At 40.6% G+C, this 25,623-nt stretch overlaps 1 protein-coding gene across 1 annotated transcript in view; it reads right to left on the bottom strand.

The window, feature by feature from the left end:
• Positions 1-25,623, bottom strand: part of KCNK13 (potassium two pore domain channel subfamily K member 13) — a 55,351-nt gene that overhangs the window by 28,251 nt on the left and 1,477 nt on the right. The window lies entirely within an intron of this gene.

Below are 25,623 nucleotides of genomic sequence, written 5' to 3'. Positions count from 1 at the left end.
GCCACCCCAGCAGGGAAGTTTGGGGTGCCAGAGTGAGAGCTCCCATAGCAGAAACATGCAGAGGAGAGAGATGAATGTCTTCCCTGTGCCTCCCTGTCGCTTCCACAGAACACAGTGAATTGACTGAAGGATAACTGAGACTTCTGGTTTCCAGAAGTTCAGGGGAAATGCATAACCTGACTCACATAAGGACGGTGTATTTTCCTTGGCACTAAAGCATCTATCACAAGGACAAGGTACTGCTGCTTTTACTCTTAAGGGAAATCCTTGTTTTTTAGAAGAAAATACTACCTGGAGTCCTTTCTTAGAAGAAAGATGTATTATTTTTTAAAAGTTCATGAAAGTCACACAGTTTCCTTCCTCCCAGTATTCCTGAAATCACTGACATATGTGTACTTACACTGATCACATGAATGTATTTATCAGGAGACTCACATTGACTGCAGGCTAATGCTGCCATTTGCTCTAAAACTCAATTTCCACTGCCATTCATTTTCTGGACAATCATCTACTAGCAGAGCTAACTCTGGGCAGCCCTATTGAACACTTAGGAGAAAAGTCTTTGTGCAGGTCCCTGCTAAATCTGAGCCAATTCTCCAGAATCCAAAAACAGCCTTGGTGACAAAATACACAGTTATTAGTAAATTTACCCTGAACTCAAGGTGCCCCAGGTTTTAGATTAAAATGGCTTTTTTTATCCACAGTTTTTCTCAGATGAAGACAGACTCTGAATCAAAAATTTACTACCAAGCATCGATTCTAAAACACTACTCACACATTGGCACTGCCAGTATTAAAGGCTAATTGATTAGACTATGACCTTTCCAGTTTTGTAATATATCCTGGCCATGGGCAAAGTTAAAATGCATACTAAGTGCTAAAATGTCAATATCAGGGTTTATGACAAGGTTAATTTTACTACAAGTAATTTTGCTGTTACTATGGTAAGTGTGAATACCCATCACTGAAGGCACAGCTGTGCAGTGCTGCAAGTACTCACACTGTTATCTGCCCAATTACGGAAGAACAAATCATCCCAGGGATTCTTAACCCCCTAGTTCATACAGAAATCCTGCATCCACATCTAGCTTTTCCCTCATAGGAGAACATTGCCACCTGTATTCTTGCACACTGGTTGCAGCTCTGAGGCTTTCCTGACAGCTTCAACACATCATCTGGATCTGATGGTTTCTAAAGCCATCTGCATGCACTGCCTTTCCTCCTGATTTAATTCACAGTCTCGGAGACCTCCTGGGCCTTCAGTTTTGCCCAGGGAGTACTTCAGTTCTCAGGGGAGAAACAAACAAACAAACAAACAAACAAACAAACAAAAAAGAAAACAGAAGAAACCTTCAGGCTGTGCAAAAAAAAGAAAAAAAAGCTGAAGAATAGATAACAAGTAAAAACAGAAATGAATTTTTAATGAACTAAATTAGTCTGATATAAATCTGCCTAATGTTGGCCAAACACTAACCTCTTCAAGGAAAGACAAGAGGGGACACAGGTTTCTGCATCTAAAAGATGCTGACTGGCCATGCCAAACAATTTTATCATTGAAAAGGTATAGTGCTCAGTGACAACCAAAATAGCCAACATATGCTAGAACATAAAGAACAGAAGGTTAAATTAATCTAAAGTACAGAGGAGGCCAGTGTGCTATACCCGTAATTAAAGGTAAGCACTTAAGCAAACACCCTGCTGGAGTGTGCAGCATGGGGCAAAGCCATGCTCACAACTCTGGTGTGCTCCCAGACTGGTTATCATCATCAGCTGCTCTCACAGTAGGAGAAAGAAGATTTGATAATAATAACAATAATGATAAAAAGCACAGGAAAACTTCTGAATGAAGAGACTGAAAGGCTATGGCTGTTAAATTTAAAGATGCACTGTGCCAGAGTGAAAAAATACAAAATGGTTTAAAGAAACGAAAGCGTCCTTGCTCGTGTTTTCTTCTAACCCTAGAACTAGAGGGTATGTGAATACAAATGCATCCTCAAATACCGATGAAAGTAATAAATATATTCACATTATATAAATAATCTGAGGCAGGGGCTGCACTTTACCACGCATCTGCACAATGCAGCCCCAAAGTGGGTGCATCCTCTGTGTACGGGAGATCTGTACACTACTGCAATTTAAATATGAATAAATCTAATCAGTAAGAATAGCAATAACATATCACAAAACAGTATCGTTAAAATAAAAGGGAGAGGAGAAGGGAGGGGAGTGGAGCAGAGTGGAGAGGCTAACTTCCTGGGCTATTGCATCATCACTGGGTAATGATTTATTTTCTAAAATTACCAAAAGTTAAGAACATTTTATTTTCATTAATAGGAGTTAGCCAACTGAAGCCAACTTGCATTTGTCACAGCCTAACTTGTCAAAGCTTTGCAGAATTGTTTCTAATACCTTCTAATATCTTTCTAGCAAAGTGAAGTGAACCATCTGATCTGTAGTTGCTCAGACAACAGGAGCTCTCCAACTTGGTCACTATGGTAGTCACTGGTCCACTTCAAACCTGCCACTGAAGCTGTTGCTAATTTTGGCATTTTCTTCATAACTCCTGCTGTGTACTTACCTAAGCTGCTCATTGTATGCCTTTTAACTAGCCAATGATTTCTTTAGCAAACGATGACTCCAGCTGTTCCCTGACAATTCTTTAAATTCCAACCTTCCTCTTCTAGGAAATCAACAGCAAAGCATTTTTCCCGTTGTGTCATGGCGCTCTTCTAACCTCTAGCAGAGGATAAGCTCTTTGATGACCATTCTGTTGTCTTGGTTCCAGATGAACCAGTGGTTATTTCATACAAAGAGAGCAGAGAAGGCTCCCCGGGAGGTTACCAATACTGGTGATGAGCAGTCAACAAAAGCTCCTTTCTGCTTACCCAACACTTACAGGCAAACTCTGAAGCAAAATGTTCATCACTGCACACGTGGCTATATGGAGACAGCCTCACAAAGCTGAGCCTCAGAAACATTCTCCTCATGATTTTTCACCCTAGCAGAGTATCAAAGATGATTTATTTTTGGTTACAGAGCTTCTTAGGGAAGCAGGGAAAGCTAACATAGGGAGATTATTTAATTTCTATATCAGCAAAGGCTCAAATCACCTCATTTATGCAGGCTGCAAAGCAACAGGAAGAATGCATGTAACATCAATGTGTTTACCCTTAAGAATAACTCATAAACACTATAGTTGGGCCCTGTGCTCTGGCATGCTGACACTGTTCCGTGTCCAGAGTGACACTGCAGATCCAGGGGATGGGGATAATATCAAGGCCATACTGAAAGTTCCTTTGTTCATTTTTACCAAAGGTACAAGGCAAAAAATATATGTATATACATAAGAATGGTTGTTTTTCACTTCTAGCAAAACACCCTGTTATGTCTGCTTACATTTTGATGGCATCTTTGTCTCCTGCTGACAGGGGATTCTGCACTTTCTTCTGCATTTATTTAGCCTACCGGGATTCTATGGTAGTCGGATTTTGTATTAAAATTATTGTTCCACTGGTAACAGCAACAGATAATCAATGAATATTTTCGTTATGAATTATTTGTATTTGAAGGGTGATTTTGCTAATAAATCCAGATTTATTCAGCTGTCCATAAAATATGAACTAAACTTAGACCTTTTCAGTGGCACTGCACAGGACACACTCAATTTTCTTTCCTTTTTCTGAGTGTCCCCACATAGGCGAGGACATACTGTACAATGCACCAATATCTCTACTGACAATGTACAACCACAAACACATGTCCTGACATCTTTAAGCAAATAAAACATGTTCTTACAATGAGGTCAGACTGCCTCTATTTCTCTTCTTGTTTTGAATTATTCCTCACAGAGAGATAAGCAGTGCTTGTCCAAGACCAGAAGGCATCAAACACCTCATTTTCAGACACCAAGTCAATCCACACACGGGTGCTGTAAAGGTGGGGTATAAAGATTCCACGGCAGTTAATAAGCATGAGGAAGTCCTACAGTCTTAGCCACCTTCATTTCTTATAGTATGAATTCTGAATTCTAATTCTGAAAGATAGAAAGACCTACAGGAAGACATTACTTCAGAGCTACCTAAACTCAAGAGTTCAGTATGTTGCAATTATAATCACCATTGACTGTATACAAATGGAAACTCTGTCCATACAGTCCCAACGGACAATTTCACTCTCGTTTTCTACTTAAAATACCATTTAAAAGAGACATATTTGAAAGACGATACTTCCTCAGTATTATAGAGATTTAAGTCAGCCCATAGCATTGAGTGCTGCTTGGCAAGTGTTGCTTGCTACTTTTTAGCACATTTCCCATTCCAAAGTACTGATACAATCTTATGATATTCCAGAATTAAATGCAAATCACCACAACGAACACAAATGGATGCATCATCATGAAAACACAGAATCATCCATTCCCTAATGACACTCCTTTCCTTCTAGATCACAGATTTTTTTTAAGAATGCAAAACCACTTTTCAAGGTAGTACAAAAATTAGAATAAATAAAAAACACAGTCCAAATCTGCATATTTAAGAAACTGTGATATTATTACATTCTCCTTTCTTAGCGTTAATGAATTGAGCATTGAGAAATAAAAGGATTGCTGAGTTTCTAAGTTCAGGATTTTCTGGACTTAAGTAACTACCACCAGGTTCTAAGACAACAGACCTTTATATCAAAGCACACTCAGGCCCCAGCAATCATCAGCTGCACAGCCTCTGTTGTCAGTGAGGAACTAAAGTCAACATCAGCAGTGAGTTTCATATCCCAGTGTGCAGAGTGCACTAGCACTGCAAAAATGGGCAATCACTGGTTTCTTTCCTAGTGGCAGAGATACTACTTTCATTGCTGTATGGCTCCTGAAGAGAGGACAGAAGCCCTGGACGATTTGCATCTGAATATGGACACCATAAGTACCTAACAGCTGCAAACTGGAATTCACAATGTCATATTGTCATGGGTACAGGACTACATTAGCAGTAATATTTTCCTAGTAACTAACAAAATATTATCAGGACAGCTGGTTTTCTTGCAAATGACTGTGCTAATGTTGTTTCTAGCTGGCACTACATATTGGTTCAAAACAATGGTTCCCAATTTTTGAATCATTCAAACCCTCTCCCTTGCAGATACCTGACTCTAAATACACTTAGCCTCACTGCTCCTTCACAAAATTATCTAAGCACCTAAACATGAGTTGCCATTAATATTCTGCAGCAACTCACTATCCAGACTTGGTGTGTCAGCAATCACGTAGGCAGATATCTGAACTCTCTTTACATCTCCTGACTTACACTTGTTGACTCATTAGGCATTGGCAGTTAGGAGTTCTGTTCAAAATCACTAGTGGTGGTATGTAACCATATTGTATTCAGTGGGCAGTGACTGATGCAATCAATCACCTAGGAATTCAGAGGTTCAGCTCTAAGTCCTATCAGAGACAGGGAGTTTCCAAGCACTGCTCGTTCCCCATAATATCCTCTAATCCACCAACCCAAACTCAAGGCTGTAACAGAAAAGACTTTTCTTAGAGAATTTTGGGCCGTGGTGTGGAATACAACAGAAGGAAAAAGGGCAAGATGACAATGAGCTGCCAGAGAAGATGACATCTGGATGGCATCTCTGAGGTTCAAGTCTACTTCTTGGGCTGCTTATGGATTTTGTGTTACAAGCTTCACTGAAGGAAATATACAAACACCTCTGGAGAACATCTTGGTTCAGATTCCTGAGCAGATGGTAATGCAGACTGTCTGGTAATATTACAAACTGGTTCAGATCCACACCCTGCTAAGCTTCCCAGGGCCCAGGTGAGCACGCAGAGCTCATCATGGCCCAGCAGAAGAGCCTCCCTTCTCCTTCCAGCCAAGGAGAGCAAAATGTTGCCCACCGGCTGTGCAGAACCAATCCGAAGAGATGTTGACTCCATATTCAGAGCTGACTACATAAAAACAAAACAGTAGTTATTTGGATTCATCTAAATCACCCTGCACAGCTAAATGTTTCTTATCCTTTTGTAAGCTAGCTAAAAAAATTATTCTGACCATAGTCTTCAACCATTGTCTTCAATCATTTCAAAAATATCAGTATCAGTAACAGGAAAGTTGGCAACAGAGGTGTGGAGGAGTTTCAAAGAGACCTACCAGCATTTCTAAAACTTTGTGATACTGACCATTGGAACAAGGAACACTTGACAAAGCAGCCAAAGACGTTTAATACATCCAGGAAAAGCGTATACATACAGCAGGGTTCTTAGGTATGAAATCAAGATAGGCATAAATATCATTAAAAGAGAAAAACAAGAAATAGTATCTCCGTGATTTCATGTGCTTATCTGGATTCTGCTGAATCCGTTTATTAATCGTTACAATGACATCTCAATAGATGATCAAAAGCTCACTTCCCAGTTTCACTGGCTTCTGCACAGACAGCAGCCAGATGGCTGTTCCTTCACTGCAGTCTCTGAGGTGAGGCCAATTCAGATCGACCTTGTCATCTCTACTTCTTTATTTCACCAGTATAGCCAAGTCCTAACACTGATAGTCATCACTTACACACGCTGCTAAGGGATCAGCCCTGTCCTGGGACAACGAGATACTTCAGAGGAATCTGCTCCTGGAGAAACCACTCCTGTCAGCCCCTGAACCTATCAAAAGACAGCTGGCTCAGGTGAAGCCCCTCGGGCTCCTTCAGAGTTTCATCCTCAGGGAGCACTCTTCAGAAAAGACAAGGTCTGATTTAAGTAGCTTGAAAGCCTCAGTCACACCTCTGTTACCACCAGGGACAAGGTAATGGTCAGGAATGAATAAACATACAATAGGAAACAAAAGGGGGGTGGAGGGGGAGGTAGATAAGGTACAAAGTGTGTAGCTGTTGAAAACAATTTTTTATGAAGTGGACAAAGTATGTGAATGAGACCATCTGCAGCAGTGTTGGCTGGACTCCTGTTGTCACCAGATCCCATAGCTCCACTGAGTTTTGAAACAAAAACCAGGACTCAGAGAGGCTCTGAGGGGTGACTGACTTCTCTGACTGGGCAGTTGCAAGCATCACATTCTCCATTTCAGAAATAAAATTCTGAAATTAAAACTTACTCTGCCATGGCCTCTATTTGGCTCATACAAAATTCATGATTTTAGAAAACTGAACAATACTAGTATGCAGTATTTCAGGGTCTGACCCATCCTATAGTATTAATTGTGCAATGTTTAATTACGCAACTGCTTTGCTGAGAACCTTTTTCTTTTCCATTGCTTAGTTTTTTACAACCTTGCATAGAGTTACTTTTTTGGATATCCTCTTAAAGGGCAAATACTAAGGACAGAGCATTACTAGAAAATCAGCAGTCCCATTTGAAGATGTTACAGTCAAAAGTCTTTCCCATTCTTTCAAAACAGCTGTTATTCTAACTACTCAAAAATTGGTTTTGACATTATTGAGGCTTTTGCTCCTCTACAGATCCTTGTGCTACTTCCTAATTAATGAAATAATGACAATTATATTTACATCTACCACAAAGCATATTGGTAAAGGTTGTCACAGATGTTTAATTCCAATCTTGCATGTTAACATGGCACTGTAATCTTAACTTTTTCTGCCTTTCTGTCTCACTGCTACTTGGTGCACTAATTAGCAAAGTTATTCCATTTCAACATTTTAATTAACTGGAAGTCAAACACAATGAGCTGAAACATCTGTGCAACTGACGTCTCACAGGATGCTTCTTTCAAGTGAAGGCTATAAGAGACTTCAAATACCGCTACGCACCAAAGCCATGACAGGGAGAGGCACGTCACTCTGCACTTCCACGCTGTCTGCCAGGAAGGCACCAGTCAGTATTCTTCACAGTCAGTAATAAAATAAAAATAAAAATCGAGGGAGACAGCTGAACAAAACACTTTTTTCATATTTGCAGCTATAACTTCACCAAGAGAGTGCGATATACAATCATAGAATCATAAAGGTTGGAAAAGACCTCTGAGATTATCTAGTCCAACCATCAACCCATCCCCACCATGCACACTAAACCATGTCAGGGAGGTGGTTGAGTCACCATCCCTGGATGTGTTTAAAAACTGTCTGGATGTGGTGCTCAGAGACATGATTTAGCGGAGGGTTGTTAGTTAGGGTAGTATGGTTAGGTTGTGGTTGGACTCGACGATCTTTAAGGTCTTTTCCAACCTGAGCGATTCTATGATTTGATGATTCTATGTCCCTAAGTGCTATTTCCATCTGTTTCTTCAACACCTTCAGGGACAGTGACAACACCACCTTCTGGGCAGCCTGTTCCAATGCCTCAGCACTCGTTTCAAGACGACGTTCTTCCTCAAATCCAACCTGAACCTCCCCTGGCAAACTTGAGGCCACTCCCTCTCGTTCTATCACTGTTACCTGGGTGAAGAGGCAGATCCTTTCCCTGCTACAACCTCCTTCCAGACAAATTACATAGTTCCTGTAACGTTCTGCCATGGACAGCTTAGACCGAACTGCCTCAAGTGAGGAGTCTAAATCCATATTTTATCACTGACCTGAGTTATCTGATCATTGGGTCAGAGCTCTGCAAGGACATGAACCTCAGGAACAAAGGGGAAGGCCTCGCGCACATTCTCATGTTCACATCCATTAGCACTGTAAAGTTTTTTGCCAAAGAGAATTTGAATTTGGCCCTGTGATTAGGGTAGAGGTTTCTGACATCCTCTGTGGAACAAAAAAGTTTGTTTGTTTTCACTGGATTCCGGCAAAATTCTGTTGGCCACTGTAGCTGAACCTCACTGTGCAGAACAAGTTGACTTTTTACCAAGTCCCATAATAGTTACTTGAACTGAAAAAAAACCCTTGTTGCCAGATGCTTGGTTCATTTCTCATTTTAAAAATAGAATATCTATTAAAAAATAAAACCAATAAAGGAACAAAGAAATAAAATGACTTATATTCTAATTGTTTCTGTGCAGTGGAATTAACTAGGAATTATCTGACAAAACATTTTTTCACAAGGAAATAACAAAGCATCAAACCCCAGTGGTTCACAGAAACATTTTGGTTTTGACATATTTTTCCAAAAACAGAAAGAGGATTCTGACAGCAGAGAAGCCATCTCACTCAGTGGTCAGCCGAGGAGCTCCAGTCTCCATGTGTGTGGCTGTGTGACATGCAGGCTGTGCAGTGACAAGAAGCTCTGGGTGCAGAGCACCTTACACAGAGCTGCAGGCCCACAGCAGCCGAGGTGCAGTGCCCTCACTAATGGGCTGATAAAACTATGAGCAAATGTTTGAATTTACAAGAGCTCAAATAAAGAGAAAGACTCATTTTCCTGGCCGGAAGCTGAAACTCAGCTGGAGTCAGGAAGAGATTTGTCCTCTTCACCACCTCCTCACAGCTGGTGACCTGCTCTCCATGATTTTGCATCGCAGCAGAATATAGGCCAGGGTCCACTAGACATTACATGGAAAAAAAAACAAAAAAACAGGCAAGCAGAACAAAGGGGAGAATGAGGACAAATACATTTGTGCAGAAAACAATCCTTTCCTCTGCTACAGAAGACACAGTGTTCTGACAGAAGTGGACTAGTGGGTGGTATGACAGATCCCATGTCCCTGCCTAGAGGTGATATCAGAGCAGTGAGCATTAGGAAAAGTTTTCTACATACTGCTTTGCTGTGAGAATCCACTCTCTAAAAAAAATCACAGGGTTCAAACAAGGTATGAGGTTTAAATTTCTCCAGTTACACAGTTTGGACATGGTTCCAGTCAACAGGTAGGATAACAGTCAAAATGAAACGAGGAGAAAAGGGGAATGCATTTGGTTCTGAGACTTTTTAAAAGATGAAACGATTAAGATGCCATTTTAGTGTTTCAGCCCAATCAGATGCTACTTTCCTGCTGAGGATATTTACTGCTGTCCTGGAATTTCATAGCCATTCCCATCCATTCCTTTCTTCACAGAATCACAGAATGGCCAAGGCTGGAAGGGACCTCAAGGATCATGAATCTCCAACCCCCCTGCCACATGCAGGGCCACCAACCTCCCCATTTAATGCTAGACCAGGCTGCCCAGGGCCCCATCCAATCTGGCCTTGAACACCTCCAGGGATGGGGCATCCACAACCTCTCTGGGCAGCCTGTTCCAGCACCTCACCACTCTCTCTGTAAAGAATTTCCCCCTGACGTCCAACCTGAATCTCCCCTCCCTCACCTTAAAACCATTTCCCCTCATCCTGCTGTTATCAACCCTTTCACAGAGTTGATTCCCCTCCCCTCTGTAGGCTCCCTTCTTTCACAGCTACTTCAAGTTACATCTCAGTCACTCAATCTTTCTCATTCCACTGCAAGGCACAAGGCAGCCCCCAGCTGCAGGCAGCTGCACCAGGCACCCTGGCAGCACTGGGAGCTCGGTAACTGAGAGCACTGGGAGCCAGGGTCACACAAGTGCTCAGAGGGGTCTCAAAATGGCTCTTATTCTTACCCAGAATTCTTGCTTTGATTTTTCTCTAGCTGATCTACTGTTGATTCTCTGTCAACTCTAAGATACCTCAAACTAATACTTAAATTTGTTTCACACTCTTTTTATTGTTTATTACTCATTATGTCAGGAGCTGACATGATTTTGTCAGGACTGCAAATGCTTGCCAGCGCTCCCCCTTTTATCAGATAGGGAGGCAGCCCTAGGTAGGAGCTTGTTGTATCTCACAGCTCTACCAGCAAATAAACACATCAGAAACTGAGCTGATATTTTTGTACACTTCTGAGTTGTTCATTTTCATGCTAGATTTCGGCTACTCCCTATTACTTCTTGTGCAACATGTTCTGTCATGGAAAAAATGATCTGTTTGCAATTGAAAGTGGTGCTGATATAATGCATTGCTCTAAGAAAAACAACAACAACCAAAAAACATAGATGAGAAAGGCTATTTTAGTTATTTATCCCAGCCAGCACTTGATTCAGCCCAGACTGCCCGAGCCTGCTGTATCTCAGGGCTTGCTGTGGAGCAGCTGGGGCAGGGTGACTGACAGCTGCATCACCCCCAGGACCACACTGCATCAGAGCAGCTTTATTGCTCAGAGAAAGAATGTCACAAAGGGTGCAGAGTCAGTGACAACTCATGCACCTGTTCTGCTTTCTCCTCAGTGCACTGCGTATGCTGCAGCCTTGCAGGCTCTGATCTCCTTACCCTGCAGGAGAACTTTCTGCCAATGAGGCAGGTCCTGCCAGGAGCACTTGAAGCAGTCTTAGCTGCGAGATCTCTGTCCCTGCAGCAAGGACTGCACAGAAATCTGCCCAATTTTGTACCTACTTGGGAAGGCCCCTTGCACGCTGGGGCAGTGCTGGTAGAGCATGTGAGCAGGACTGCCAAGCAGAGGCTGAAGAATAGGAAAGCTATAGAGAGATCAATTTTACTCCCTTTAAGTACCTGGATCACATCAGCTCTTTGTTCAGGCAATTCTTCAAATGGCCATTTGAAAGGTCCAATTCCTGTTCATATATACAAGAAATGTTAACTTCTGTGTTCCTGATTAGGATGAGATTAAACAAATTTTTAGCCTTTGCCCCAGGTAAAAGAAAATACTAGCTGTACCTTCTCCAAGAGACTATATTTCTACAGATCCTCTAAATGACTAGAACGCTTCTCGCTGAAATGCTGGAGAACAACAACAGGCATTCCATGTGTGAAATAAATGGACATATACCACTAAGGAACAGATCCTTTCATTACATCAAAGGTCTTTCCTCTTGAAGCACCACGGGTATGCCAATTATCAGCAAAGCCTCAAACTCTAAATCCTTAATGAAGAAATGAAAAGTTGTAGGACAATCACTAGGGTGATGCACTGTCAAATACAATCTATCTTAGGAGTCATTATAGCAGACAGTTCAGGAATGTGCAAGCAAAATGATTTTGGAGCACAGCTTCACTGTTGAAAAGGCCAGTGTCTATATTAAACATGCTTTTTAGCCAGACTTAAAACACCTAGAATATCTGCAAATGAGGGATGAAGCATTTGGCACGACAACACTTAAAACCACTAAAAGGCAGCTTGATCAGCAGTTTGAATTTGAGCAAGGGGGATGGAGCACCTTTACCACTGCTGAAGTTCAGCTGGTGGCTCTGAGACTGATGTCCTCACCTGCTGCCCCACAGCCCTCAGGTGAGCTTCTTTCTCTGCAATTGCCACAACCACTTCTCCTGGCAGCCCTTTCCCTGTTGCAGCCTGCCTGCTCCCCATGCACCTGCCTGCGTTAAAGAGGGTGGTGAGACCCAGCTGACTGCAACTCTTCCCTTGAGGACTGCTAAAAGATTCAAATAGATTTCCATCTTCTTTTCTAATGTGGTCGTTTATGTTAATGACCCCTTGAATTAATGGGAAAGAACTTTAGGAAGGGCAAATACATAAACCAGCACTTGAACAGTATTTAATGTTTTTTATTTAATGGGAGCAAAATTTGATTTTTAAAAGTGCAAGTCTGCTCTGAAACACGGCTGTAAAATCACCTAACAAATGCAGCAGATCTGTTTTCTGTTTATTTTGAGTCATGACAATGTTTTCTCTACAGTAAGGAGCCTCTTCAGACAGCTCGTTTAAAACATTGATTTTGATTCCTTGAACACTGGTAAGATAAAAAACATATCTTAAAATCATCTGCCCTTCAGTGTAACAGCTTCTCCAAGATACAATATAGACTTGTCGACTAAATAAAATGCTATTTCAAAAACCAGTATTTTTTCCTTGATTTGAGTAGACAAACGCTTTACAGCCTGCGCAAAAGTGCACTGTAGAACACAGCTTTTAAATGGATTGCTGACTCTCCTATCTTGTTATTTACACGTTCAACTCTAAACACATCAGGAAAACAGTTCCAAAGTTTCTGCAATAAAATCTCATCTGCTAACCTGGTTTCTCCAGCACCCCCTGAATCTGTTCACTAAGCAGGGGATAATTCTTTCTGAGCAAGTGATAGAGAAAAAAACATTGCTAACAGGAGCATTTCCCCTTGGAAAGGGGAATTTGCAAAGCAGTAACCTAGCTTCTGCTACTTAAATTACAAAGTATTTACTATCTAGCTGTGCAAAGATGTTTCACAGTCCCTCCAATTCCTCTGTCCTTTGGATTCCAAGCAATGAAACTGGAAGGGAACAAATGTAGGGGACCTTGAAGCTGTCACTAGTGGGACCAAAATTTGATCCTTAAGAGTAAAAAAAATTTCTTCCTTCCTTTTTTTTTTTAAAGATTATACAGTGATGACTGATCACCAGCACTGAACTATAGCAGTCCTGTCATAAAATACCACTGTGATATAATACAGCAGCAAATTAACAAAAACAAAACAAAACAAAACAAACAAACAAACAAAAAAAACAACAAAAAAAACAACAAAAAAAAAAACCAAAAAAGAGCACAGCCAGAATAACTGTACATGTGCAAAGAATTCCTTTGTGTACTTGTTCTGAAAGTGATCAAAAACCACAGGCAAGGTTGAAATCCTACAGAGAGCACCAGGGCAGTTCTAATGATACAAGGCCCTGGCGTCCAGCTCATCGGGAAGGTGGTGTTGTTACCAGTGCAGCAATGTTTAAATTGATGGTGAAACAGCAATTCATAGATAGGAAGGGCAGCACTGCTCACTGTAGCACTTAGGACAGCCTTAAGAAATTCCTCATTACACTCCAAATGAAGCTTGCCATTGCCTACTCTGTGAATGAAGAGTACTGCAGCCACAGATGGGCAGTGCAGACTCCAGGTCTTTGGGCAGATGGAACTTCCTATTTAAAGCATTATACATAAAAGATGAAAGGAGGAAGGGCAGTCTTGTAACAAAATTAACTCCTATTTACAAAAAGAGAGAAACTGCCCATTAGAGAATATAATTTTTCTGACAACAAACAGCAGAACAATGCCACTGCAAAGCACATAGAGAATAGAAAAGAGATGCAATATGGGGTGATTAACAAAAGAAGGAATTAAAATTTGCAACATAAAAGAAGAGTTGCACTGAAAGAGAAGATTTTTGCCTAACAACAAACGCTGCCCCATTTATATTTTCTTATAACTTCAGAAAAGTATCTGTTTCTGCTTCTTCTCTGGACCTTAGCATTTGTTCTTTTCGAAGTAATTTATAGAACACAACCCTTTTGCTTCAACCAGCTTTCATTTTTCAGCTTGTCTACGAGCCAGTGTTGAGGAGCACAGAATTCACTCTCGTGGCAAGTAGCAATGCTCAGCTGTGCACAGGCTGCACCTACGCTGCTGCCACCAGTAAGAGAGTCCTGACGCTCACAAGAAGAGTCTGTTTCAGCAAGAAGGCTGGGCAGCTGTTGCTGTGAAGTTTTGACAACTGCAAACAGAAAAGGAATGCAAATACTTGCTTAAAATAGAAAACATTTTTAGTTTACATCTTTGGTACATACAAATTCAATGTTTTATCACCTTTTGCTACTTTTTTTCTTTTCTTTTTACACTGCTGCATTTCTAAACTGAAGCAATAAATGCTTCCCATTTCTCCATTTCCCTAATGACCGAAGACTATTGGATTTTCAACAGAACAGATTTCTATTAAATGCTCACCACTCTTCCTGTGTGGATAGAAACACATTTACAGCCTTATTAACATTTGTATTGTCTAAAAAAAACCCATCTCAAACTCAAAATTGATTTGAGGTTGAAAGAAGCCTGGGCTATTATTTGCAATCAACACCACTTTACCATCTTCTGATATATTGACTTTTCACAAGTCTGGAAAACTGAAATGTTTCCACAAGCTACAGTCCTCCATCAGGAATGGCACTTAAGCCACATGAATGCCATAAAAGTCCCAGCCTTATAATCTTAAACATTTTCCCTTGCAATCTGTTATATAAGAACATTTCAAACTGTTCAAGGATTCAATCAATCTTTTTTTTCCAATTTTGATATTGAAACAATTTTGTTTTGAAATATTTTATACTGCTCTAAAAAGGCTTAACCATAATAACTGAGGACCCCATATGGCAACTATCTGAACAAATACCTCACCTTAACAGTGGAAATAATTCAACTGAAGTAAATAGAATTATTCCTACAAGTAATGATAAGCAGTCATCAAAGCCTCTATTTTCAGTGTTTTATATCTGGACTAAGCCATTCTAAAACTCAGTAAAGGCAGTCAGCTTGTATTGGGCACTGAGTTCCAACCCTTCTCCCAAGCAGTAAAGACTGAACTACAGATTTGCTACAGCAAGATTTCTATATGCTTCTTCATGTAAGTGGTCCAATCCAAGTCAAAATAACTGCTTCATATTATTGACTACTAAGTAAATAATTATCTCACTTGACTAGTTTTTAATCACTTTAAGACAGTATTTTTCCTCTTTTTTTCTCTTTTTTAAAACAAACAAACAAACCAAAACTCCCTCTCTGTTTGCTACATTTTGACTTGCCTTATTCCTAGTGCTCATCCACTGCACAAAGAAAGACCATTCCAGCAAGTAGTTTGTTTGGGTTACTGTTCTCTTCTCCATTCAACTTATCCCACTTCACAGCACATCTAATGTTCTCAGCTCCGATTAGGCCGTTACTTTCCTCCAGGAAATAAGAAATCTCATTATGGCACGTGTCAGCACACCATTCAGAGAACTCTGATTTGCTGTGTGCTTCAACACACAGAATCAATCCAGCTCAGCCTGCCACATGCTCCCCAGAAAACTTCTGGCCTAGAAATGTAGAGATGCCTTAGAAGTACTACAGGGAGTTAGTTCTGATATCTGTGCCTCAGGTCATCATACACTAAGCAGTTTAATCAGGGATCACCATTTCATTGGAAAGCGTTTAGCACAAAGCCAAAACCTCAGGCCTTTCACAGAAACATTGCTTCTCAGTCAGATGAGCAGACCAGGTAACACGGGAAGGTGTGGATTTTCACCTTAGATATCCCGTCATGACTGCATCACGAAGGACAAAAGGATTTTATTGTATAGTGAGTTCAGGGAGAACCACCACAAATACCTCGGGAAAGGAGGGAGGAATTGTAGCAGGGAGATCTTTGCACAAGGTGACCTTCTGTGCACACCAGCAGTATTACAGAGGTTGGTCTGTGTGGACACCTGGAGGTGAGTTTCTGAAAGAGGAAATGGACATCCTGCAGAGAACCTCCTGCTGCACAGCAGCCAGTACTCACAACAGATACTGCTGGGAGCAGTTCAGAGAAGCTCCTCCATGTCAGAACTCCCATTTCCCTGAGCAGTAGATTCAGCATTTAGGAAACACTGCTCAGCAGATTTTAAATCCTTTGCAGAGAGTTTATGCTCCACAGCGTTACTGAGTGACCGCTTCCAGGAGTTTGCTTATTAGGCTCCTGGTAAGAAGAATGTTGTCAGAAGAATTCAGAAGCAAACCACACATATTTAAAACTTGTGGGATCTGATACACAAAGTCACACAAGCCAGCAGCAGGCCATACTTGGCACAACTGCCCTGACATCTTGCATTATTTAAGGTGCCTATAGTTCTAGCTTTCCCAAACGTTTTTTCCTGCTTAATATATGTACAAAAACGATTCTAAAAAAACCAAAAATCCAACAGCAGCCCCAGCCATGTCCCACCCCACATGAAGGCTGGGTCTGAGTATGCACAACTGCTCTTCTTCCCTTTACTCAGTTTAAAAGTAATTTAACTGCCCTAACTCTTCATCTATTGAATAAGAACAATAGTGCTTTCCTCCTGCTCTTTGTCTCTCAGTCACACAAGTACGTGTGTAAATGTTTACATTATTGTAAACGTTCATATATATTATGCTATGTTTTTAACAAATCATTTTCTATCTCATCTTTTCTATTTCATTTTAGCAGCAGTAAAGATATTGCTGTATCTGACTTCACTGCTTTAATTTAGAGCTTCTCAGTGCATGATCAGTTCTATTTTAGGTTGTTGTAAAGTTTATTTAATTTGAGAAGTACACTAAGTAGGGTAACATAATTGCACACATTGAAGCCTGTTTTATTTCAGTATTAAAATCTTACTTTGATTTCACGAAGGTTTAACAACATTTATTTTTAAATCTGTATGTTCACTGTAAATCTGCCACAAAATCCTTTTTATCTGCATCCTAAAAATACAAGGGAAAACTGATGAAGAACAAAGTTTTAAATGCAGTGGGCTGAACACATAGCTTTTATTTTTGGAGGCTAACAGGGAGCATGAATAGATACTATCACAGAACCTCTGGAGGGGCATTAAAAGGTCATCCTGTCCATTCCCTGCCCAGAGATGGAATTAAAGTTCCCAGTGCCATTCTTGGGGATGTCTGGTTAACCTGCTCTTAAAGAACTGCAGTGATGGATTCTCACTAGGGAGGCTCCACAACTGACTCACACTGTGCTTAGGAATTTTTGTTATGTGCAACCTGAACTGTGTGTATTGTCATTTAAGCCCCCAACTAACTTACATCCGAACTTCTATGCACTCAGTATTAAATCCTTCTTGCAAAGGATTTTCACATATTATACTTTTTATCATTCAAAAACTCCCTTCTCTCAGCTGAAATTCCTGTTTTCTCCCAGTTCTGGTATAAGTCCTGTCTTCAAGATGTCTGGTCATGCCAATTACTTCCTTCTAGAAGTGCAGCAGCCCAAATATGAAAACTGTTCTGGATAATGCTTTCCAGAACAGAATATAGTAAAAATATTAACTGAAAGATTCTTCATACTTTTTTTTTTTCTTCTTCTCTCTCTCCCAGCAGCAGTCCTGGACTGCAGACAAGCAGCATGCCCCTGCAGAGCCCCATTAGATTCATTCTTCTATTCTGACAGTGATCCAGTAAAAATTGTTCATAAAATAGAATTTCCAACTGCTCCCTTTTCATCACGATCACAGGACCATTTCCTGGATGCTTCTTTCCTGTACGACTCAAATCTATAACTAATTTAACATTTAGACATGTTGGTCCTGTCCTCTTTCTACACTTGAGGCAGAATCACAAGAATCTTTTGTCTGAGAAATTCCTAGCCTGCCTTCATTTTTCTTTATTTTTGGTTCCTTTGAGATTGCACACTGCAAATCTCTGAATTTAATAAAACTTTTGCACTTGAAGACCCTTGGTTTTCTCTTCTTCCTTCTCCTCTATAGATTAATGAACTTCAACGCTTTGTGGTCACAGAAGCTGTCTTCTACATTTACACTGCAGCTAGGTTAGAGCCAAATCTAGGCAGTTTCTCTTAAGTTGCTTTTATGTTTGAAAAACTTGTAGGAGAATTTGTGCTCATCTCCCAACACACAAACTTGTAACTAGGCAAATTCCCTACTGGGATCAAGTCCTATGCCCTTGACAAAAAAGTCTCATCTTGATCTTGTTGAGAGAGCGCAATTTATAAAATTATTTCCTCTGCAGATTTCAGAATGCTTTTAAGTATTTATTTTGAGGGGAGAACCTATGTCAGAAAAGCTGCAGTCAGCACTGCCAAACAGTGGTGTGTTGTACTGACTTTGCAGCCTTCGGGTTGCCCATTTTTACACTGCTATGGTGGGATTTAGAAATCTAATTTTCAACACCACCAGTAGATTATGAACTTTTGCACTTGGAATCTCATCTTTTTTTCTGGGAAAAGAAAAAGATGGATTAGGACACATTAATTCATCTGATCTAGTTTGGATATCTTCTGTAAAGTAGGATGACTTGGAAATTACTTAGAGACTCTGATGAGAAGTAATGAAATGTACACACAAGAACTTACTTGGCCTTTCCCTTAACCTTGTGGCTCACTTCTATGTTGTTTAAGTTTCTGTCCAAGATAGAATGTGCTAGGCTACCATGCCTATGCACTTTTAGATCTTGTTTGTAAATAGCACAAAACATGATTTCTATGACTTCATTTCAAACTTCTTTTCCACTGCACGGTTTGCTTGATGTGAAAATTCTACTTTGATCTGCATATATGTCGGTGGCAATTCTTTCATCATAACCATTATTCTCCTCTCTGTATTTTTGTTTTACATCTTTTCTTTATACAGGTCTGTTATACATTAATCAGTAACTATTACAGTGAACCAATCACTTACATGGGCAAATAAGTCCTTCAAACGTGGAGAACATTCTAGTTTTACTGATAGATCCAATCCTAGGTTGATGGCAATAAGAAGCTAAGTGAATTAATGATCACTTGGTAGCCTCTGAAACAAATAGAATCACAGAATCCTTAGAGTTGGAAGGAACCTTCAAAGGCCATTTAGTCCAACTCCCCTGCAAGGAAGAGGGTTATCCACAGCTAGATCAGGTTGCTCAGAGCCTGATCCAGCCTCACCTTCAACTTTTCCAGGGACAGGGCATCCACCACATCTCTGGGCAACCTGTTCCAGTGCCTCATCACCCTCACTGTAAAAGACTTTGTCCTTATATCCAACCTAAATCTATCTTCTTTAAGCTTGAAGTCATTTCCCCTGGTTCTGTTACCACAGACCCTTCTTTCCCGTAGCTCCCCTTTAGGTACTGAAAGGCTGCTATCAGGTCACCTCTCAGCTTTCTCTTCTCCAGCCTGAAAAGCCCAGCTCTCTCAGCCTCTCCTCATAGAAGAGGTGTTCCATTCCACGGATCATTTCTGTGACCCTTGTCTGGATGTGCTCTAACAGGTCTGTCTCAGTTTACCAGCAATTTCCCCAAAGCATCACCCTGAGCATCTTCCTTGGCAAACAGAACACAGGGAGAAAGAGATAATAGATACAGAATGTGAAGTCAAGAGTCTTTTGCTCCAGAGGTGCCTTTCCTGAGCTGTCCCCTCAAGCCCAAAGGAAGGGAATTGGTCCCATAGTTGTTCTCTAAAAGTGTCTTTTAGGCTCTCAGGGCTATCAGATGAGTACTACTTGAATTCAGGTTTTAAACATGTCTTATAACTAACACAAGTCTACAAGTCTTTTTCACATGCACTAGGGAAAACACCTTCCTGTTAAAGTAAAGAGAGGAAAGATTTTTCCAGGTTCTTTTTTTTTTTTTTTTTTTTTTTTTTTTTTTTTTTTTTTTTTTTTTACACTCTATCAGTTGTCTGCATGTCAAACAAACCTCCTTGTTTTTTGCTGCTTCTAATTTCATCTTTCCTGGTTGTTTTCTGCTTCCTCTTGTTGGCACTGAGCAATCCTTCTTGTTCCTCTTTCTTTTGTAGCTTCATTTTAAAGACACGTAATAAGAAAGTGTTTCAATCTTTAATTAAAATCCTCTTGGCACTCTTAATATAACTGCTACATTATTTGGGAAAAAAAAAAAAAAAGGAAAGCAGCCCCGCTCTATTTACACAATGAATGCAGGCTGGCAGAACTGTTTCAGTATCTTCTGGGAAGAAAGCAACCAACATCCAAAGCAATCAATGGAACTTTTTTTTTTCCACCTTGTTTCATTCATATTTATAAAATATGAAAAGAATGAAAAATCCTCCCTTCTAAATTTAATATCCTTGCTGAATATTACTTACTTCGCCAGACATGTTTTCATTTTAAATTAACCGTACATTAATTACTGCAATAATGTTTTTATGCAGTCCTTTCTCATACACTGTTTCTGCTTATCAGAATTCAGTTTCTGCACTGAAAGTGTGAGATCTTGGAATATCTACCAACCTTTGTCATCTTGCAAGCTAATCGTTTTTAAAGTATGCCAAAAGGGAAAAGACATCAGACATGGCATTCAGTTTCTTGCATTCCACATTTCTAGCACACAAGTGGAATTATGATCGTCAAGTCAGAGACTGCAGGATGCAGTGGATTCAAAGGGAGAGTGGGTGTTGTACTAGCCCAAGTAGTCATGATCTGCTCTGACATTTCGGCTATTTCCATTCTTCAAGAAGCTCTACAACTAAGGAAGGAAAGAGAATCATTGGTTCTTGTTGGAAATAAATAAATAAATGGTGTGTGTACGTTGTGTACATACATATGTGTAATCTTTAGGACTTTTGCTTAGGAGAATGGCAAGATGGCAAAAAGCACTTTATATCCAGGGAAGGATTCAGAGGAGCACAATCTGGTCCCTGCAGGCTCCTATTCTGTCATACCTGGGAGAAGCTCAGCACCTCAGAAGAACGCCTGAAACAGCCCCCAGGAGTCTCCATCACTTGGAGCAATCTTGCTGAAACACAAGATTGGAGTCAGTAAAAGAGCCATGAAAATGAAAGTTATGTGCAAACACCCTCCACGAAATGCAGGTGAACAGGTATGTGGGTCGTGTCCTCAGCAAGTATAGTCAGAATGGGAGAGGGGACAGAGCAAGGAACCAAAACCCAAACTTCTCCTCTAAGGGTAGAACTTCATACACACACTTTATATAAAAGCTGTGTGCCTCCATTTTTAAGGAAAAAGAGGGATTTCTTTAAAAGAAAATGCGCAAGGGCTTCCATTCAGGTCAGAGTTCAGGGTCAGGTGGTATCTTCTGAAGTTCATGATTAGATAACTAACATTCAGGGACAAGAGCCACAGGACAAAATGAAGCAAAGAGATGACATTTATGAATGAATGAGGGGCACAAATACAAGCATGACTAAAAGTACTGACTTCTATTGCTGGCTCTGAACAGTAAGACATACACATGCACAACTTTGTTGAAGTGCTGTCTCAGCAAGAAGAGAACTCCAGAATCCACCATAAGAAAAATCCAGAACATGAATGAATCTATGAAAAGGAAAACACAACTGTGAGCTTATCTCATTGTCCCACCTGGAATTACTCAGTCTCAGTTACGGCTCGCTGGCTAAAGCAGGTCACTGTTTTGAATTATTAGAACTGTTTGCAGCATAAACAGCATTGAAAGAAGGAAAATGTCATCTGTAAGAACAATGTACCTTGAGTTGCACAAGTTCAAGTAGTTTAGGCATGCAGATAGGGTTCGGTTGGTAACAGCACGTCCCTTGGTCTCTGCGTCACCAGGCCCTTGGCCACCAGTGGAGCACAGAGGGCAGCTGCCACCCTTTGACTCACAGTGCAGACGGTACAGAAGGAGTAACACGAAGGCTGCAGCTCTCTAGTTTGCACGACCTGGTGTTTTGCTAGGCGTTATTCCTCCCCGTTCTTTTTTTTATTTTTGGCTGTAATGCCCTTCAATAGTAGGTATTTCCCACAACAAAATCTCACCTCCTGGGCCACAAGTAATGCATCAGGGGAACAAATCTCAACTTACCCTGCACCAGGACTGTCTCCAGAACAACGTGCTGCGGCTTCTTGCAGAGAGGAAGGAGTCTAATTTTATCAGTTTTTCCAGAAAATGCAACTCAGTTCATGAAAATGATATAACTTCCTCCTTTGCCTCACTGTTCACAAGCAGTTCACTCAGAAAACACAAGAAGCAACGGGCACAAACTGAATACCCACTTTTGCTGTGAGGGTGGTCAAACACCACACATTCACCATACCATACACCAGTTTGATCAGTTACTTTCTTTAGGCTATCCCTTCACTGTAAGATATATTTTAAATCTTTTAGAGTTAAAATAACTAGCTTTTTATCAATACCACGATACTGGCTGAGATATTAGGAGGAAGTTCTTCACACAGAAGGTGGTGACACGGTGGGACAGGTTGCCCAAGGAGGTTGTGGATGCCCCATCCCTGGAGGCGAGGTTGGATGTGGCTCTGGGCAGCCTGGTCTGGTGGTTGGCAATTTTGCACATAGCAGGGGGGTTGAAACTCGATGATCATTGTGGTGCTTTTCAACCCAGGCCATTCTATGATTCTTTCTTAGAAAGGGAAACAAATTCCTTTTGATTTTGTTATTTGCAGAAAGACATGTACCTGAGACGAGTAGACATTAATGATAAGTTCTTCACTTATGCAACTGAAGTCAATAACTTTTTTTTTTGTTGTTTCTTTGTTTTTTTTTAGTGTTTCAAAAAGCAGAGGAGGATGCGCTCCAAATACCTCATGATGCCAGCCCTCTGAGTCACTCATGGGTAGCAGCATCCACCTATTTCAAGTGGAATTGAGGATGTCAAGGTGTCTACCATGAATGACAAGCAGCGATCCAATACTCAAGCACCCCCCTGCCTCCTGGAGACACTACTGTCCCAAGTTACCACAGAGGTCCTAAGACAAATGAGTGCCTGTTGATGGCTGGGATCTTAAAGTCCAAAACTGCCAAGCACCTAGAGCCTATCAACTGCTCTACCCTTTAGTATAAAAGTGGCATTCACTTAAGTGCAAACCAAGACTCGGATTTTGTTTTACCTTCTAGCCTATGGAAGATTTTCTTTAGTCTATGCAACATGAAACAATTTCATCAGAGAACATTGAGAGTCTCTGCTTAAAATTACTGCCCAGATCAGATCGGTGGTTGGGACATTCTGCTGAGACACAGAGATGTTGCTTCAAGTCCTTGCTAAGAAAGAAACTGCTTTGATCTCTCAGACGTTACTACCTCTTGATTTCTAAGCAAAAGAAGCAGTACATTATCAGAGAACCATAGGGTGGCTTGAGCCAGAAGGGACTTAAAGATCATCCAGTTCCAATTTCCCTGCCATGGGCAGGACTGCAACCCACTAAATGAGGATGCACGGGGCATCATCCAACTTGGTCTTATTATGTGGGAAGTGGAATACATCTAACTTGGAAAACAAAATGGATTTATGGAAGAGTCTGCAACATAGATGGCCCTGTGTGGAGCCAGGCATTGGACTCAATAATACTTTCAGGTCCCTTCCAGTTCAGGATATTTTATGATTCATTTACTGTACACACATGGGCTCCTCCCAGCAGGTAGCTGCCTTCATTGATGGAGAAGTTTTGCCTCCATCTTTCTCAGGATCTGTCTAGCACAGGTCATCTCCCAGTCGGGCAGGTGCTGGTGGCTACCTTCTTAAACTTCTTATCTTTCCACTATATGGATAATCTGAGTGCTTAATGCAGGATCACACTAAGCAAAATACACATCAAAGTGAAGAGTTACAGGTTGAATAAAGCTTTTTACAGAACAAATTTTAATTACTAAACTAAAACAAACTAATTATTTTTATTAGTCTAGCTCTGTTCAGTTTTGCATTTTCTCAACAAATGAATATAGGTCAGTTATATTTAGTTTCAAACTCCTGACTCAGTGCACTGATATCAGAAGCTGATACCTGGGTGAGAAATATTTTATGTGAGACTTAATTAAAAGACAGTATCATCCTCTTAGATATTACAAACCTCTTTTCTTTCCTCTCAGAGACAAAACCCACAATGATAAATCTTTGCAGTTCAGGTACAAGTAAGCAGTTGATGCTAAAGGTAATGCCTCAGCAATGTTTTAGCAGTATACCAAAGTGGTTGGATTTTCCTTACTTACTGCAGAAGAAATACATTTACAGTGCAGTAACAAAATAATTTCCGTCATGTAGATGAGAAAAAAATAATATAAAATTTATAAAAGAAATAAAAGACGGCTGCTTTTGCAACAATTTACCTGCCAAATCAAAATCTTTGATACCAGTAAATAGTACAAACACCGGGAGATAAAAGGAATGTTCTACAACAGCATTGATTCCTGAAAAAGCATTTTTAGCTGAAAACTAAATGTTACTTAGCTGTCGAAATGGCTGTAGCCACTAGAAGAACAAACTGAAGAACACAAGAGAGAATCCTCCCAGTTCCCTCGGCCCAGCAAGATCCCAGATGGACTCGTGCATCGATTTTGAGGTACTGTAATGGGGCGTGAAAGAAGATATGGCCATTCAGAAGGGCCAAGAAGAGAGCCACACTGTTGATCAGAGATGTGTAAAACACAGCCTAGCATTAGGAACAGCCACAATACAGTTAATAAAAACAAATGTGTGCTTGCAGAGCAAGCACCTGTGTGATGCAGCCTTGGGAAGTGACAAAATCACCCTTGTCCTGTAAGCACCCAGAGAGTCCTGTCTGCCACAGGCTAAGTGCTGGAACACACAGCCAGCCTCACAGAACAGCCACACTTCTGGGAAGGTTAAGGAAGAGTGATGCCAGTGATGAGACTGAAAATACATAAGATAGATAGCACTGACAAGATTAAGAAAGAATGATGAAACTGGGAAAACACCACCACTGGTGAGACTGAGAGCAAAGCCAGGTCAAAAGAAGACACAGGATATAAAACTTCAGAGTACTGACTATATACAATCTGAAGGAAAATGGTTCTCCGTGGTATCATCTGCAGAAACACAGTGCTAAATTGTAGGCAATGGGAATCAGCGAATCAGAGGAATTACTAGGAAGTGTGAGTGGCTAAGTGGTGCTCATCCTTAAAGTAATTACAGCTAATGAGACCACAGAGACTCCCCTTAACAATCTCTGTATACAAGAAAAAATAAATATTAACACTCAGAACAACCAGCACCAAGTATTACAGGTGACGATTAACCACACCACTGCTAAGTGGCTTTACAATACTGTGATTCTCTGGATTGGGGAAAGACAGAAGAGAAACACTGCTACAGCCTTTGTGGAAAAAAAAAAAAAAAAAAAAAAAAAAAAAAAAAAAAAAAGCCATCCTCTTGTTTAAGGAGAACAAGACAAAAACATGGGAAATCACTGAGTTTCAGTAAGGTACATATTGGGAAAAAGTGCTTTTCTTATGAGAGTGGCAATGCACTGAGTTTGAATCCTTGTGGGATCTCCAACATTGCAAGTTCTAAAACACCATCTTGTTCAAACACCTGTGGGGAAGTAACTGCACAGTGGGT

The sequence above is a fragment of the Phasianus colchicus genome, chromosome 5 (genome assembly GCF_987193195.1).
Source record: "Phasianus colchicus chromosome 5, bPhaCol1.hap1.1, whole genome shotgun sequence".
NCBI classification, from domain to species: Eukaryota; Metazoa; Chordata; class Aves; order Galliformes; family Phasianidae; genus Phasianus; species Phasianus colchicus.
The sequence above is the reverse complement of the archived record's forward strand: the minus strand, read 5'-3'. Positions and strand labels throughout refer to the sequence as shown.